This window comes from Mytilus californianus, unplaced genomic scaffold (assembly GCF_021869535.1).
Source record: "Mytilus californianus isolate M0D057914Y unplaced genomic scaffold, xbMytCali1.0.p SCAF_11, whole genome shotgun sequence".
NCBI lineage: Eukaryota > Metazoa > Mollusca > Bivalvia > Mytilida > Mytilidae > Mytilus > Mytilus californianus.
In genome coordinates this window covers 70,521,931-70,536,254 of record NW_026262593.1, presented here as the reverse complement: position 1 = coordinate 70,536,254, position 14,324 = coordinate 70,521,931, and the positions used below count along the sequence as shown (strand labels likewise).

At 33.1% G+C, this 14,324-nt stretch overlaps 1 pseudogene; it reads left to right on the top strand.

Annotated features, from left to right (window-relative positions):
- Nucleotides 1-7,522: 7,522 nt before the first annotated feature.
- On the top strand, nt 7,523-9,747 carry LOC127721022 (uncharacterized; annotated as a pseudogene).
- The last annotated feature ends 4,577 nt before the right edge of the window (nt 9,748-14,324 follow it).

Sequence of the window (14,324 nt, the reverse complement as noted above, 5' to 3'; positions counted from 1 at the left end):
AAGTCAGGAGCCTCTAGCCTTTGTCAGTCTTGTATTATTTTTAATTTTAGTTTCTTGTGTACAATTTGGAGTTTAGTATGGCGTTCATTATCACTGAACTAGTATATATATTTGTTTAGGGGCCAGCTGAAGGACGCCTCCGGGTGCGGGAATTTCTCGCTGCATTGAAGACCTGTTGGTGACCTTCTGCTGTTGTCTGTTCTATGGTCGGGTTGTTGTCTCTTTGACACATTCCCCATTTCCATTCTCAATTTTATGTCAAAATTGACATTTTGACCAAACATTGCCATTTTACACAAATCGTTTGTACAGAATAGTTATAAGCAACAGACGTACCCAGTTCACATTAACATCGTATGAAAATTAATTTTGTAGCAAAATATCTCTATGGTGAAAACTGTTGCTCTTATCAAAATGTAAATGACAAGACCTCAAACCTTGTCAACAGGAGGCTGAAATGATGAGAAAGACAAGATCTACAAAAAAGTCAGCATGGTAAAAATTATCAGACGACTCCTTATTGGAGTTAATGCCCTTTAATGACGATGTTTATCATTTTTTTGCGTTTTTGCCTTATATCTGAAAAACTATAATAGATGGATGGAAACTTAAATAAGCAAAAACGGTCAGCAAGACAAGATCTACAAGTAATTTGCATTGTCGAAATCGTTCGACAAAGCTTATTGGAGTTGTTACACTTCAATGACAATTTTAACAATTTTTTACGTTTTTGTCTAATGTCTGAAAAACTAACATAGATAGATCGAAACTTAAATAAGAATAAACGATCATTAAGACAAGATATGCAAATAAGTTAGCATAGTTAAAATCGTTTGACGACCACTTATGGGAGTTATTGCTCTTGCTTATTGATTTTTGTCCATTTTTAATATTCTGTTTATGTTTTTGAACACTATTATACAATAATACCCACTTTAAATAGCAAACGTGATCAGCAAGACTATATCTACATATAAGTCATAGCTAAAAGCGTCATTCGACTCCTTAATAGAGTTCTTGTTTCATAATGACAATTTGTACCAATATTTTACGTTTCTGCCTATTATCTTGAAAACTATAAAAGAAAGATCACATACACTTTAGATAGCAAAAAAGATCAGCAAGACACAATCTACAAACAAGTCATGTTTTGTCGAAATCATTAGTACTTTTTATAAGAATGATTGCCCTTAAATGGCATTTATTTTACTTTTGTTTTGGTTTTTGGCAACAACTAAAGAAGATAGAGAGAAACTTTAAATGAAAAAAAATATTTTTACAGTACAAACTTTTTGTCACGTGTTCTCTTCGATTCCACAATGATTAAGAGTGTCCATTATTGATTTTGATTTTTGATTTTTGGTGTTTTAACGCCGCTTTTAAGCACCGCTTTTGGGCTATTTCGTGGCGGGCAGTTTTTATTGGTGGAGGAAGCCGGAGTGCCCGGAGAAAACCACCGACCTTCGATAGGAAAACTGGCAATCCTAGTCAATTAAGATTGGAGTCGAGTGCACCCGCACGAGCGGGGTTCGAACTCACAACCTCAGTGTTGACTGGCTAGTGATTACAGTAGTAACTACTTAGACCACTCGGCCACCGAGCCCCCCCCCCCCCCCCCCCCCCCCCCGGCAGTAGTAACTACTTAGACCACTCGGCCACCGAGTCCCCCCCTTTATTGAAGATACACATAGATCTAAGTGAGCGACAGAGGCTCTTTAGAGCCTCTTGTTTTATTCGAGCGTCACTGATGAGTCTATTGTGGACGAAACGCGCGTCTGGCGTACATAAATGTTATTCTGGTATATATGATGAGTTTACGTTAATCCTGTTTAATTAATGTTAATTTTCTGTTATTACATTCGGCCATAATATCTTAGTTAGACCCCTATGAAGGGAGCACATGCCAAAGGAAAATGATGTAAAGGGCGACATTGAGAACACTGTATCGACACAGATTGATGTGATTTTTTGCCCACGCTACCCTCGTCTGGTAGTGACGAGACTAGATGTAAGAAAGTTAACCTTATTTAAACATTACAAAATACAATATTTTGCAAATAAAACATACGAACACACATACTTATTTAAATAGTTCATCATAAAAATAAACGTGATGTGACCACCCCTTCATTGTTAACATCCCTAACCATAAAACTTTGATATGACAAACGATGAGTTAACAGAAGGACTCAAAGACCAGTAGGCGGGGAATAAATACATGTATACCAAGCTTGTTTTGTTGAGTCAAATGTTTTTTTCCAAGTTTTGTAGGTATATATATTTGTACCTCGTTATGTTTAGAAATAGATCGGCGGAAGAAATACAATACATTTATTATTGATCATTCCTTGAACGATAAAAAAAGTGTTTTACCATCTAACAAAGTTGTTAGTGAAAGCATCAATCAATATAGAAATACGGAGATATAGTTTTATTGTCAATGGGAAAACTATATTCATAGGCCGACGGACGTGGATGCAAACAGCATTAGGTCATCATAAGGCCTTCTACAATAAGCAAGACCCATACCGTATAGTTTGCTATAAAAGTCCCCGACACAACAAAAGGGGAATCAATTTAAACAAGTAAACTAAGGAACAGGAAAGATGTCATTAGTTTGAACAGGAACTGTTTACTTTCTTTGTCAACAAATGAGGGTCTGGATGGGGTTTACATTGACATCATACAATTATTGTCTTTTGATATGGTTGATACAATGATTTATCAACCGCTTAGATAAAATATTCAACGAGACATACGGCTGAGGCTGAATGTCATATCTCTAGGGTTGATAAATCTTGTATCAGCAGATATCAAAAGTCAACAATAGTTTTATCATAATGATAGAAAAACAAAGGATATGGGTATCATCCATGACACAAAATCAGTACATGCACAGCTGTTAATTCAAGAATATGACTTTTTCAATCCATCACTTATTCCTTTCTGAATGTATGATGTTTTGTGGACTGTTGATGGGTTTTTTTTTCTCTTTTTCTTTCGCCTAGTTGATAATGTATTAATAGTCATATTGTTTTGTGGAATTTTTTCAAAGGATATCAGGCCATAAAGTATTGTTAACTCAAAGCTTAAAGTACCGGAACAAAAAATTAGCACCGTGATCCCATCAAACAATAAAAGGCAGATCGTTCAAAATGCAGAAAACGATTCTCGGTAATGTGCCTCTCATATATTCACTACTTCACTAATTGAAATATCCTTGTGTGGATAAGAGCAAGAAAACGTTATACAAATGAAAAACATTAAAGTATTTAGGAATATTTAATAAAAAAAAAGCTGTGATTCACCACTCAAATTAAATACCAAAGTGATGGATCTTAGTCTATACGAACCATGGTATAGCCAGCATCGATTCCGCTCAGAAAGTCTTATCACACACTATATAAACATTTTGTTACGCTCTATTGTATGGTATAAAGACAACTGTCTGAAGTGTGGACCAGTGTTGATTGTAAGTAAATAATGGTTTAAGTATCTGATTTTAAGACTGGAAAATATTAAATTAGACTTATGATATCAACTATATTGGCTTTTATAATGAAAGCCGTTGTTGTGTATTTGTTACAAGCTTTAGTCTACCATAACAAAGATAAGTTCAATTAGTATATATCTATGTTAAGATATCACTAGTGTTTAAAAATAAATATTTCCTGTTTCACTTTGGTATAAATATAGATACTAATTTCCGGTACACTGGTGTCTTTCTGGAATACTAGAACATAGAGAACGTGACGAACTAAACATAGGACTTATCAGGATATATTCAATCTATTGACCTGGACAACTGAAAAAAATCTCCACACATTGGCCTTACTAAGTATTGAGTAGGTGTTTTTAATTTCTTTGAAACAAAAGTATAATTTGTCGGACATACACAGTTTGCATTAAAACAAAACAGGCTCACACAGGATGGCAGGTAAGCCATAATGTTTATGTTTATTTTCTTACAAAGTCATATACATAACAAGATAAAGTTTTAATTTTGTAGTATCTTTAGCTTCTGTTTTATATAATTTTTTTAGTTCACATCAACATAGTTTTAAAAAAGATGTAACGGCTACAAGGAAGATATTAAAGGGACATTCTTTCCCTGATGTCGCGATATAAGTCTTAATCCAATGGGAAATAGTAGAACTATCAAAGACCCCTACAAAATGAACCGCTATAATGATGATTTCTAGTATATCGCCCTGTTCATGCATCCTTACCCTATACAATGGATCAATATATTTTTTTAACCTGGCTACTTAGATCACGTACCGCTGTTAACTTGAAAAGTATATGAGGAAGCTAGTATGAATTCCATTTTTAAAATGAAACTTCTGTTATGCAATCTATTTTCTTTTACCATTGACTACTTTCCAAGACTCTCACGTCAAATGTTTTGTTCTTTATATTAAGGAATAACTCAGATTCTTTAGATTGTTTTGTTTACAAGAATTAAACAATGAAACAGATTAAATTATAACAACTTTCCTTTAATTTTCTTCTCAAAATTGTTATGTTTTGATATGTCTCTTTTTATAATCGTTAATTTTATGTGTTTAGTGTAGCTAGAAAAATGATTTTAATAACGGGACATGATAAATTAGACGTTTGATATAAACAAAATTGACTTTTATAATGAAACCGCTGTTATTTATTTGTTACGAGCTATATTTTAAGTTTAACATAATAAAGATTATTTGAACTAGTATAGCTGATGCCTCTCGATTACCTGGCAAAGTAAAACATAGAAAGCGTAACGAACTAAACATGTCACTTCTGAGGATAGATTCGATCTATTTACCCGGAAACTAAAGTAAAATCTCGACAAATTGACCTTACTAAGTATTGATTAGGTGCTTTTAATTTATTAATTGTAAACGAAAGTAGTCTTTTTTGGGCATACCCTTTCTGATTTTTAAAAAAACAGGGTGACACAGAATGGCAGGTAAACAATAATAGGGGCCGCCTTAAACTTAACTTAAGCAGTGAGGAGGTTTTTTTTTTTGCTCCGTGTTGAAGGCCTCACTGTGACTTTGAGATGAAGAACAGCAATACAAGCGCTGTTCCTTTGCTTTTTTTGTGTTTTTTGCTGTGCATGTATTGATTGTGTGCCATGGATGGATACCGAAGTACTGACTACTAAGCTGATGATACACTCGGGGCTTGATAGTCCACCAGCAGAGGTATCGACCCAGTGCTGTATAAAATGAAAACAACACGTTCAATTATTGAATGCGTCCGAAGTGCTTTTCAGGATTTACCTTCATCAGGAACGCTCAAAGCCGAATATGTGAATGCCGATGATTTATAAATACCAAAACAGTTGAAGAGCCTTATGACAAAAGATACCCAAAAAAAAGAAAAATCCATCTAAGGTCAACTTTGCCTAAGGGAGTTGAAACCTGAGATTCTTTATAATTTGAAAATTTTAAAACGGACAATTTTAGAAAGGTTTGTTATAAATCATGTCAGTACCGCAGTACTGACTACTGAGCTGATGATACCCTCGGGGCTTGATAGTCCACTAGCAGAGGTATCGACCCAGTGCTGTATAAAATGAAAACAACACGTTAAATTATTGCATGCGTCCGAAGCGCTTTTCAGGATTTACCTTCATCAGGAACGCTCAAAGCCGAATATTTGAATGCCGAGGATGTATAAATACCGAAACAGTTGAAGAGCTTTTTGAAAAAAGATACCCAAAAAATAGCCAAATGCATCTAAGGTCAACTTTGCCTGAGGGAGTTGAAACCTTAGATTCTTTATAATTTAAATATTCAAAAACGGACAATTTTAGAAAGGTTTGTTATAAATCATGTCAGTACCGAAGTACTGAGCTGATGATACCCTCGAGGATACCACGGAGGATCACCAGTCCTTCACTTTTTATCTGATACCTTAATTACTAAAATATATCCTACATAGTTTAACAATTACACATATGCGTAGGAACTATCTTGTCTTAAATATGTACTACTTTCCAGTATGTTCTTTTTCACCGGGCCTAATTAGGTTGTGTTACATCTTACAAATCATAAGATCACGTACCACTGTAAACTTGAAAAGTGTATGAGGAAGTTAGTATGAATTTCATTTTATATTTCACTCATTCAAAGTTCTTGAATTGATTACAGTTCTGATATACATATTTTAATATACCCATGACATAACTGATTCAATTTTAGTTTGCTAAATTGCACATATCATTTATGGATTTTTTTTTTTGGCGTATAACCAGTGTATGTGCCATATTAAAATCTCATTGAGGATTGCAAATAGATAAGATAAATAAAAAAAGATATATTTCGATAATAAAGAAGTCTCCGAAACAATTAAATGCCATTTCACTCTAGAAATGAAGAAAAAAGAAAAGGGTAAAAATACTCATTGTATGAACGTTTCAAACAAAACGATAGCACTTAGTTGTATCCTAAAGTTTCAAAATCAGTCCAAACGTTTAAAAAAATAAGAGACTATTACCACATATTGTAATACAGAAGGAAATAATTTAGTTTTTACCTTCCCTCCTTTTTACATGTAGGATCGAGCTCATATTCTGTCCTTCACATCTGTACCGCCATACAACGGTCTAAAGTTTCACCAATAACGCCAAACCGTTAAGGTTGAGTAGCGCTTATAACCAAGACACATAGACAGACAGGTAGATAGGTAGATAAACAGACAGGGACATAGTGAATCTAAAACTTCGTTTGCGAAGGGGATTTATTTATGATCATAATGTTTCTTTTTGATAGGACAATGTTTTGAAATTAGTTTTTATTACGACGACAGTAAATAGAAAAAAGGTATAATACAGATCAGTTTAAAAGTGTTTACCTGCACGGGCAGACGTATAATATTGGCAAAAGATCGAAATAAAATTTTTAAAAAATATATGTGGAGGAAAAAGACACTAGAACATATTATACACAAGACGAGTATGAATTCACTTAACTGCCCACGACAAAGCTTAAACATCCGCTCAGGATTTATGTTCTTGACACATTTGTTGTTGAATGGCACGAAAATAGAAACAAAATAGTGTGAGAATCATAATGGAAAACATTACTATTGGAGTGCATTACAATGCATATATATATATATTTATAGGTATAATCTATATATATATTTATAGGTATAACGTTTCTCGTTTTTTATATAGATTAGACCGTTGGTTTTCCCGTTTGAATGGTTTTACACTAGTAATTTTTGGGGCCCTTTATAGCTTACTGTTCGGTGTGAGCCAAGGCTCCGTGTTGAAGACCGTACTGTGACCTATAATGGTTTACTTTTATAAATTTTGACTTGGATGGAGAGTTGTCTCATTGGCACTCATACCACATCTTCTTATATCTATATAATCTCTATATATATTTTATAGGTATAATCTATATATATATTTATAGGTATAATCTATATATATTTATAGGTATAATCTATAATCTATAATATATCTTGTTAAACAGTAATTTTATGATCATATTTTATTCACATCATTTTATTTTACAGACACTATAACACCAAACATATCAAAAGCATTGTATCGTTATCTGTGTCAACATGTAGTAGGATCAAAAGATCATGTTAAAGCAATTAGAAAGATGAATGCTGTCAGAGATCATGTGGCAAGCAGCAAGAAAGTAACAATTATAACAAGTGGAAGCTTTGGGGAAGGACTTGAAATGCGAGGCAGTGATTTAGATATAATGTATGTATTTAAGGATTTCGAAGTCTGTGAAGTTGTAAAATCCCGTTTTAATCCAAATATATTATATTTTTCAATGGAAACAGACGATGTAAAACCCGGCTTTACACAGTTGAGACTAGAATATAACTCCATATACTTTGAAAAATGTGAAAGACATAATGGGAAACATTATTTTTCGAGTGCATTGTGTAAAGAAAAGTTGTTGACTGTTAATAGGTCTATACATGGGCCCTGTATCACTGACAAAAATGAACTTATAGACTATGCCTTGTGTTTACATTGTAAAACGTGGATATCTCCTGCACTACATTGGATAACAAGATCAAGTAACTCATGGCCGAGTCATAGTATCAAACAATGTATTGTAGAACACGGAGTACTTTTTGTACCGATTGGAGTTAAGGGATCACCAAAAGAGGATATAGAATGGCGAATATCTTTTTCTGTTGGTGAAAACTTCTCATTAATACTTTTACGCATACCCAATTACTATGTTATGCTCTTTTAAAAATTCTTTTGAAAGATGTAATAGCAACGTACTCTGAATGTAAAGATTTGCTCTGTTCATATTTCCTGAAAACTATTACTTTCTGGATATCTGAAGAAGTGCCACAATCTATTTGGAAACCTCATAATCTTATACCTTGTTTTATGCGATGTTTCATCAGGCTGATTTATTGTGTTGAACACTCAGTTTGTTTGCATTACTTCATTCCAGAGAACAACATGTTTGAGAACAAAATAGTGGGTGGTAGTCGTCAAATACTTTTAGAAAAACTAAATATGTTGTATAACTATGGTTGGCGATGCATCTTATTTTCAGATCAAATATCTAACTTTGATGTATCAATATGCAATTTCCCCATTGAACCACATACATTATATATAAATGACGTTGAGAAAATACTAAAATCCAATTTATTTGTTTTGGCAAATGTTATCTCATGTTTTGTTTCTGCAAATAAGGAATGGGAATACATCCATGGACAAAATAATAGAGAAATTTTTGCGTCAGCAATCTTCAATACAATATGTTTATAAATACTACATGTCAGTGTGGTCTAATGAATTAGCTCAGTATATACCACTGGACCGCACCAACAATAATAATAAATACCGGTACAAACAATCCAAATCCTGTCTTAGCACCCTGCTACAGAATATCAATCATGACGCTGTGTCTGGATGGCTGATGGTTGCTTCAATTTTCTATATGACAAAACAATACAGTATAGCTTTACACATCATCAGATATTCTTTATCGAAATGTACTCCCGAAAAACTATACCGATACATGTCTATGTCGGATATCGATTACCAATTGTTAAAACTGCAATCATTCCAAAGCAAAAGTTTTGTGTATCTGCAGAGAACAACGTTTATAGATGTGATAAAATTTAACAGGTTTTCTAGTTTAAAACCAGATGAATTTAAAATACCCGAATCGAAACAACTACTTTTTCTGCCATCTACAGCGTATGCTCATTTCCTTAATTTTCTTTGTCATTATCATTTGAATAATGTCAGACAATGCAAGGATGCACTCAAAGGTCTACGACTTATAATAGAAGAACATTATTTAATAGGCGACAGAACTTTAATAGAAAGCGCCGTCATTATGCTACGAATTGCATTACAAGTATTAGGCGACAGGAAATTTACACAAGAGACATTACAGTCTGTTTAAATTATCATCGGTCGAATTGTACAATTCTGCCGTAAATACACGTTTTTTATATAGTTAACAAGATAACTTTGCATTCCCTTGAACTGCCGAAATCATGATATTAGTGTATTTTAATGTCTACGAAACAAGGTCAAATTGAACAAAAAGGATCAATATATGTATGTTACTTAAAACAAAGTTATATAGGACGCAGCTTTATTGTACATGTGACTACAAAATGAAGACATTTTAGGAATTATATTATATCAAATATATTATTTATATTTATTATTATATATGTATTGCTTTCAAATAGTTAAATGTGATTGTGTTGACGAGGTAGCATTGACGTTCAATTCAAACAAAAAATAAATATAATATAGAAAAACAAAATATCCCTGATAAGTTTTCCCTTTGTTTTGCATAAGCACAGTTTGTATTGTATCCTGTTGGGATCGTATTTCTTTTGTTTGGCGTGAATCGGTCCGTTTTTCGACAAGTTTTATTTTTCTTGTAGTAAACATGCATGCTATCAAATCAATTAACACAGGAATTCCAGTTTTAGTCATGATAGTCAAACGTATTTGTAAATGACAGTTTGGAAACAAACGACGCCTTACTTCCTTCTTATCCACATAAATTCATGATTTTCCGAAATACAAAGTTTTTTTCCGAATACAAGGTTTTTTTTTAAAACTTGTCCATATTTTCCAAGAATGCATTTTGGGTCTTTAAACTTTTTTTTTATATTATTGCTATTTAGTGATGGAAAAAAAGAAATATCCATAAAAGACCCCAAAAACATATAGCTGCGTTGATCAAAGGAAAGGCTATTATACGATCCAACATCTTGCACCTAAAATTGCAAAAGCAGTAAAATAATGCCAGTTTTTCACAATGTGCAAACAGGTCATTTGGAATGTCAGACACCATGGCGTCATAAACTGACATATTTGACCACAATTTGGCATTTTACAGAATTTTTGTGTACAGAATAAATATAAGCTGTCATGGACGGACGGATGGAGCAGTCTGTCAATGCTCCTTTACAATATGATCAAAAAACAACTATTGGAATAAATAAATTATTTCATAAACAAAACAAAATCAATTGGAGAAAAAATATTATATCATAATTTAGTCCAAAAATGTCCCTTGTAATAACTGAGATCTCTGTCTGTTCACAGATCAAATTACTTTCCTTTAAATACGGTGATGCAATCTTGTCTGGTTGTATGTGTCATAATATAGATGACAGTCTCATAAGACGAATACATGTAACGTGCACGACAGATTAAAACCATAATTGTAGATACATTGCATGTTGTTATGACTGTAGGATTCACTCCTTAACACCGCAGCATAGTATTACTCTGGTAACAAAATAATTGTACATACGCCATAGACGTACCAAATTCACATTAACATCTTTATAAAACTTATTTTCTGCAAATTATCTCTTTGGTTTAAACTGTTGCTTGTATCTAAATGTAAACGACAAGACTTACCTCAAATTGATGCTATTTCGGCAGTGTTAGCAGTTTGCTCTAGATGCAAGAATTGTGAAGCCTTAATTCAAATTTTGTGGATTAGTTTTTATTTGTGGGATAGCAATTCTCGTGTATTTCGTGTGTATAGGTGAAACACGAAAATAAATTTGCAAGCTATGCACATGGTTCTATATACGTGTATGCAGACTTTGTCAAAATAAGGAAATCTGCGAAATTACAATTGTTCCTCAATCCACGAAAATTGGTACCCACAAAAATAAATGAATACGCATTATTGAGATCAAAATTTAAAACTATAAATAATACTGATACATGCCAGACTAATGTTTAACGAACATCTGAAGTATGTTATTTGTTAGATTTATAATTATTTTTTTTTCGCATTTAAGGGGTCAAAATAGTGACCTTATCATAACCTTCTCCTTTAGATTACTTAGCTGTATTTGGTATTTAACCATTTTTTTGTAATTGTGGGTCCTCAATGCTCTGCAACTTCATACTTCATTTGACCTTTTTAACTTTTTTTAATCGAGTGTCCCTGATAGACGAAACACACGTCTGATGCACAATTTCTTTATCCTGGTATCTATGTATGATGAATTTTCTTTAACACTTTTCAATGTTATGTTAGTTATCTGTTCTGTACACTCTGCAATAATCTCGTAGTTAAATACTATGAGGGGATCACACGCAAAAGGGAGATGATGTAAAGGACGACATTAAAAACTCTGTATCGACCCAGATTTATGTGAGTTTTTGCCTACCCGGTACCCTCGTCTGATGGTGTCCAGACTGACTTCCCGAGAGTAAACCTTGCTTAAAACATTACTAAATACATAATAATAATAAATTGAATAGTGCAGAAATATGATAAAAACAAAAACAAAAACAAAAAAACAAAAAACTAAAGCATATTATCATGCAAAATCGGGGACAATGTCACCTTGGATGTTGCATACATGCGATTACTAATAATGGAGAAATGGTAAGGACACATTTTGAATACAATCCAGTACCGCTATTTTCCTTCCTTCTAGAGCTGAGCCGAAAACCTAAAATAAACAAAAAATGTCCGAAAAAAACTACCGTACAATAAGCGGAACAGCTTAAACCTTCGGACATGAAAAAAAAGATAGGTCTTATAGTTTTCAACATGGAGCTTCAAATGTGTCAATCAAACCTGCAATGATATTCGTATACCAAGCTTGTTTTCTTTAGTCAGAAGCGCTTCGGACGCATGAACTTAATAACGTGTTGTTTTCATTTTTTAATGTGTTCTGCCAAGTTTTGGAAATATGTACATTTGTATCTCGTTATGTTCAAAAAATAAAACGGTGAGAACGATACGATACATAATGGATCATTCCTTGGACGATAAAAAGTGTTTTTGCCATCTAGCAAAGTTTTTATTGAAAGCATCAATATACAAATACGGTGATGTCGTTTGATTGCCAATGGAAAACTATATTCAAAGACCGGCAGACGTGGATGTGAGCAGCTATAGGTCAACAGTATGCCTTCTAAAAGGAGCAAAACTTATACTACGTATACTTCGCTGTAAAAAGCCCCGACACGACATTAATTAATTTAAACAAGTAAACTAACTACCTGTTTTATGCAAAAAACGATAAACGAATATGGCAGACAGAAAGCAACGGCTACCACTGACTTACTTTGGACAAGCACATCAAAAATGTGTTGGAATTAAACACTTTTGCGAATACGCAACCCTTTTACCTGAGAGAATTATGTTACTGCACAAAATTAGGACAAACTGAAAAACAGTTGAAATGGGCTTGACTCATCAGATCGACATGTAGCATAAATAAAAAACTTAAAGACACAAAGTAACGATCTAAGAAAACACACAGTAACGGAGCTTTAGTTTTGTACTCGGAAAAAAAGAACAAACTCGCATGTTTAATAGATGTGACAAAATACACCTCTCAGACGAAACTCTATATCAACGTGTAGACACAGCATTATCAGGTTCATTACGAAACAAAGCAATTGTTGAGTGTGTTCATTGCACCTATTGCTTGTTTCATTCATAAACTGTAGTTGTGTAAACATATTTTATTAATAAAATAATTATTTAAATAATGTATACAATTTGGCATGAGCATATTAATACAATTGAATAATAAATAGGATTCGGAAACAAGCTGTTAACTTATATCAATCGGTTTCCTAATTCAAAAAAGAACATTTCATATTGTAATACTCAAAGAGTAGAATGTATAAAATTAAACAATTTGACACTAGATTGAAAACAAACAAAACATATAATAAGGATGTGAACACATGAAGAGAAAAAAATCTAATACATCGGAAATACAATAATAAAGTGCATATTTATGAAAGGACACAATTATTTTAGATATAAATATGCACTGTACACTTGTTGAACAAGATGTTTGTAATCATATGACAAATCTTTTGCTACTGAGAATGCATGTTTGAACTGTTAAGAATATTTCAATGTTTTTTTCGTTTCTTGGGTTTTCACTGATCCGTTTAGCAAAATTTCTTCTGACAAGAAATGTATGATTCTGATGTTATACAAATGCTGTTCACGCATGATGTGGAATCGGGGGCTGTGCAACAAATAACGCCCTGTTGTTTCTATAGCACCACATAAACAAAGTGGTAGGGCCACTATATTTTTTTACAAAAAGAAGCTGATTTAGAGAACTGTATTGCATACGAAGTCTTGAGTGATGAATTTGACCTAATCGCTTACCAATGTAATAATAAATAAACTTTGGTAGTTAACGATAATTGACAGTGGACATGGTGCAATGTTCCTTCAAAGCATTTGATCTTTTGTGATGTTTATCAAAGTCTGTATAAAGAAAAACTTTACATTCTGTGAACCACGTTATTACTCATTTTGTATTCACTCGTCCGTACAGAGGGAACAGACATTTCTACTCGATGTTGTCATTTTTCTTTACTTATGCTCCTATGCTTCTTTATCAGTTAATGTAAACATGCAGCTTCAATACCGATATGTTTAGTCACAATTATAACATATGTAAATTACTTGAAAAGAACCAAATGATTTTATGCTTACTGATCCCTGACTTGTAGCCCCTTTTGTTTCATATGACTTCATCTCAATGGTTCTCCTCTGAAAACAAATGTAAAAAAAACATATTATCCAAATAGGGTTGAAAATCCAATTGCAACAGTGTGCGATCGCGAAATCTAAACATATATAAGTGGAAGACTATTTAATGTTATATAACAATTATTTCAACAATATGATGACTAAGTAACAATAATAAAACGATGTTTAACATTCAGCAAAAAAATTGATTTTTAGATAGATTGCCTAAGCGGTATTTGGCACAACGTTTTGGAATTTTCGGCTTGCAATGCTCTTCAACTTCGTGTATTAGCTTCGTCGTCCAACTTTTGATTCAAG